This window comes from Cibotium barometz, chromosome 24, assembly GCF_041138505.1.
Source record: "Cibotium barometz isolate CiBa-2024 chromosome 24, ASM4113850v1, whole genome shotgun sequence".
Taxonomy (NCBI): domain Eukaryota; kingdom Viridiplantae; phylum Streptophyta; class Polypodiopsida; order Cyatheales; family Cibotiaceae; genus Cibotium; species Cibotium barometz.
Genome location: NC_141069.1, coordinates 56,984,846 through 56,989,706, shown reverse-complemented (window position 1 = coordinate 56,989,706; position 4,861 = coordinate 56,984,846). Strand labels below are relative to the sequence as shown.

At 41.0% G+C, this 4,861-nt stretch overlaps 1 long non-coding RNA gene across 1 annotated transcript; it reads right to left on the bottom strand.

The window, feature by feature from the left end:
- Positions 1 to 445: 445 nt before the first annotated feature.
- On the bottom strand, positions 446 to 3,607 carry LOC147625503 (uncharacterized). The gene is made up of 3 exons (XR_015269013.1): positions 2,620 to 3,607; positions 1,312 to 2,019; positions 446 to 1,217 (listed from the first exon to the last, which is right to left on the bottom strand). It is a non-coding gene; the product is annotated as an uncharacterized LOC147625503 (long non-coding RNA).
- Positions 3,608 to 4,861: the final 1,254 nt, after the last annotated feature.

Here is a 4,861-nt window from a genome sequence, read left to right as displayed (position 1 = left end):
GGTCCCTGGTATGCTAGCTAATAGTCACTTGTAAGCTAGTAAACAGTTACCAGTGCTAGTTAACAATCCCTAGTAAGCTAGTTAAAAGTTAACAATTAGTAGTATGCTAGAGTTAACAATCCCCATTATGCTATTTTACAGTATACCAATCTTCTTTTCTCTGGGAAAACAAAGAGGCACCTATTCTATTCTCTCTAGTTAGTTAGTTAGTTAGCAGTCACCTGTATGATAACTAATAGTTACTAGTATGCTAGTTAACAGTCATCACTAATTCTCAATGATCACTGGGAAGAGTTTACTTTCTGTGTAACAGCTGCTGAAGAGTGTGCTCATGACATCATTTTGGGGAGAAGCTGGATGCACAAACACAAGTGCACCTTTTACTGGGACTCACACATGATCACATTGAACATCCATAACAAAAGGATCCCAATCAAACCATCAATGGGGAAATCAACTGTTGAAAGCAATAAAAACTACGTCGTACAGCCTCCCCTCTGCCAAAACAATACTCAAAGTCAACCAAGCGAAGCACCCCAACGCCAACAAATACAACATCCCAATCACATCCGCTGGATTGCAAAGAAGCTCCTCAAATCACAAGGATACTATGAGGGCAACACACTGATTTGGGAGACCAAATGGAGGACAGTGCCATCAGCATCAGTCACCACAAGTCACCAACTGTCAATGAGGACACAAAGAAAATAGCTAAATCCACCATGGCAGCTCACCTACCCACTTCAGTCCCAAATCGGAAGAACAATAATCCAAGCCACATGAAACGGGTATCTACTGCTAAACTAGTAGTAGTAATGGCTCTAGCTACTACTTCTTTAACAAACTATGAGGCCATGTCACACTATCTCAGCTCCATATCTATGTCAACAAGCGTCATAATGCCGGAGTGTTGTCTCTTGAAGTGCACTAACAATAACAATCCCAATGAGATTTTGAGATACGAGCTGCTTGTAAATAGTACTATGGATATGGAAAAGAAAAGCAAGTTGTCCCTTAAACTGAGAGATATTACCACGAAGCAAGATATTACCAAGAAGCTCTAGCTCAAGCGAAATTTTCACATGATTGCAACTAAGAGGCTCTCCCAAAAGCACGTGTTCTTGACTTGTCCCTTGGAATGAAATCATTGTGAAGCATCTTCAGCAGCCTAAGATGAAGAATCGATGAGATGTTTCTCACATTCCAACCCAGATGCTCTGCAAAATAAAAAGAACACAGTATATTTCTGAAACCCAACATTAGAGCACTGCCCTTGCACACATCAGCCTTAAGCACATGAACCACACCAACCTTGAAACAACACTGGTTTGTCGAGGATGTCGGCACCCAAGTTCAAGGCTGAGTAAAAGAATAGAAACTGAATGATATTCATACTCTCTAGCTCGATGAAGCTGCATCAACTGCAAGTGTGGCAAAATCTGCAAGCTGAGCGCCACAAGCGGCCATCCATCATATCTAACCCTGTAGTGGCTGCATCAGCCTTAAGCACTGCCCTTGCACACATCAGCCTTGAGCACATGAACCACACCACCCTTGAAACAACACTGGTTTTTCAAGGATGTCGGCACCCAAGTTCAGTAAAAGAATAGAAACTGAATGATATTCGTACTCTCTAGGAGGTCGATGAAGCTGCATCAACTGCAAGTGTGGCAAAATCTGCAAGCTGAGCGCCACAAGCGGCCATCCATCATATCTAAACCCTGTAGTGGCTCTAAAAGCTGCCTGTCAAATTGTTTTGCCATGGTCAAGGCATCACTGAATTTGTGACATGGTTTTACTTAGAGTACTTGATCCTGCTGAGTACTAGGTGATAGGTACACTTGCAAAATCACCTCGATAATTAAGACTACACACGCACATCACACCCTTGAGATTTGACCATCACACCCTTGAGACACACGCACATTGCACCCTTGAGACATGACCATTACAATCTTGTGCTCTGTCCAAATCACTTCTGACTTCTTCTCAGTAAATGGTGCTGCTTGCCCGCTTGCCCTTCAAACAAGTACACATTTGTCAAATGGGAAGAAAATAAGAGCCAGCCACAGCAACCATGTGTTTTAATATAGCATTTTGTGCTTGTCATGACAAGTTTTAAACTCATGAACTTTCTGAAATAAGATTAAAAACACCCAGATCTCCTTCATCTAGCTTACAATACGCTTATCAAATACAAGCAAGTGTTTAGAAAGCAATACAGTTAAAAACAAAGAAAGTTTAAAACTTCTAAAAACAAAGAACTGACATACAAGAAGCCATGGCCTATTCTGCGGACCCATATGAAAGAATGCACATATCATTCAGGGCTATTCTGCGGACCCATATGAAAGAATGCACATATCATTCAGGGCTAGTATCCACAAATGTTACTCAAAAATCTTTATTCAATTCACAACAAACATCTTTGGATATGGAAAAAAAAGTAAACTATTGCATCTCTCTCTCTCTCTCTCTCTCTCTCTCTCACACACACACACAGAGCACAATACAAGCATACGAGCATCCACTAACAGAAGGCAACAATCTCTAAATCGCACCGATATATACACCAAGTGTCTCAAAGTATATAGCATACATGGCCAAAAAATGTCTCGCCAAATGAGAGAATGTCATGAGAAAATGTCTCGCCAAATGAGAGAATGTCATGAATGACGATGAGAGTCCTCCATAGATACCCCAACAAAAATGGCATGTGGTTGGAAGAGCCTCGCCACACCACATTCGCATGATCATTGCACATGGCACCATCAATTGTATCTTCCAGCATGTAAGGTGAGCAGCATGGGAGGAGGGAAGCCATGGATTCAAAGAGGAGTGGGGTCCCCTTCACCCTAAGCCAACACCAGTGTACGTGCGCATAGAATAAAGTCCTCCCACACAAGAGCGTACGGCTAATATACAGGCAGAGGACACGCCAATGACCCGCAATAGATTCCCCGTGAGAGCGTGCATGCAAGTAATCTGACGCCGTCAGAGGTTTTATTGTGCAAGTGCGCATATGTGAGTCTCTCACGGGGTACGAACCAATACGGCCCCTCCTCGTATACAGATTTCGGCCTATGTGTGGCTGACTTTATAGTGATAGTGCCTAAAGTGAGGGATGGGTAAGGTGAAGGATGCCTCCGCACCTCTTCTACTACCATGAACAACCAAAACCTCTAAATGTTACTTCTCAAAAAAGGAAAAAGTCCCTTACATGCTTGAAGAGAAAGAAGGGTCATATGCGAATGAGGGCTGCGATGTGGAGAAGAGGGCTCATCCCAATCCACATGCTCACTGGTGATAGGTGTCGGGGCTGGCGTGCCAAAGACTAGAGTGTGCCATCTTCTGCACCTGCTTGTTGTAGAAGCTGACGAGGCGTTGGAAGTGCTTCTTCTTCTTCTTCTTCTGGGCCGAAGATGCCTCTACACCTTGGAGGAGAGGAGCAGCGGCGGCCTCCTTTTCACGCTCTTCACTTGCTGTAGAAGACGCCATGCAGATAGCAGGAGACCACTCACGGCGAAGACGACGAGAGCGAGAGAGAGAGAGAGAGAGAGAGAGAGAGAGAGAGAGAGAAATGAGAATTGACCCGTAACCCCGTGACCTAAAAACGCCCTTTTAAAGCAATTCCAAGCATAAAAATTAAAAAATTAGAATTTTTTTCCAAATAATGTTGATTATTGACCTGTCTTCTTATTTTTGAATTTGATTTTCTACGAGTAATAAAGCAAAAGCTGGTTGATGTGTTATTTAAGGAATATAAATGTTGATATTGACACCAAACAACAAACTTAACATAGATGTGTGTGTCTGCATGTATGCTTAGAAGTAGTGAGATTTGGTACCTAGCTTTTTCTTTTCAAATTGGCCTCTCTTTCTCTCCCTATTAAACAATAGAAGTTTTGTGTACCTTAATACTGTCACCTTGTGGCATCCTATGAAGTTGACAAGAGACCTATACATGTTTGCAACCGGTGGTAATCCAACATTGAGCTCTCCAATATGGAAATCAATTCTTTGAGAGTTAAAATAGCTCTGGAACTCCACACAATGAGGCAATAATGGTAGATTTACTCAAAAGACATAAAATCCATCAATTTAGCAATGTTTAATGGTATGGCCTTTACTTATCTTCCCTAAAGGGTGTAGGAGAAGATGGAATATCTATTTCATCAATAGGATCATGGAATACTTCTTAAAATTCCCAAAATTTATACTTGGAATAGAACTCTCTTCAAGAATGACATTAGAACATTTAATGGCTTGCATCCATTATGGAGCTCTATGTGGGTAGGGTGCAACGTGTGTAATCTTCACATGATTAGATTTTGGCTCTAACCTCTCATGAATTTTCTCAACTAAAATTTGAAATTCTTTTACTTCATGAGCAGTCTCATGTTTGGAGTTAGGGAAACCTCCTAGTTTTGTTCTCTTAAGCTTGTGTCTTGATTGATTTATAGTCTATGTCATTGGTTCCTTTCCATCTGTTCTTTAATGGTGTCTCCTTTGATATTTATTTGAGTTTTAATTGTTGGGTCTCAATTCTTGGTTTGGTTTTCAGCCCACAGTTTACGAGTTCACTAAATTTGGACCTTTTTTGTATCATTTTGTCAATCTCCATGCTCACTTTTTTACTTGAGTTTGTTTTAACATGTTTTAGTCCTTTTTCCTTCTTACTTTACTTTTTAACCTTAATGCATTGAAGTAGCTTTCTATTTTTCTAACGTTGCATTTTTGCCAGCCATCAAACATGTTATAGCACTTGAGTAGCATTTACACAGGTAGTGGCTGTACTTTTAGGTCAGGTTATCTCAAGTACATCACTCCAATCATGTTTAATGGTGTAATTATTTATGCA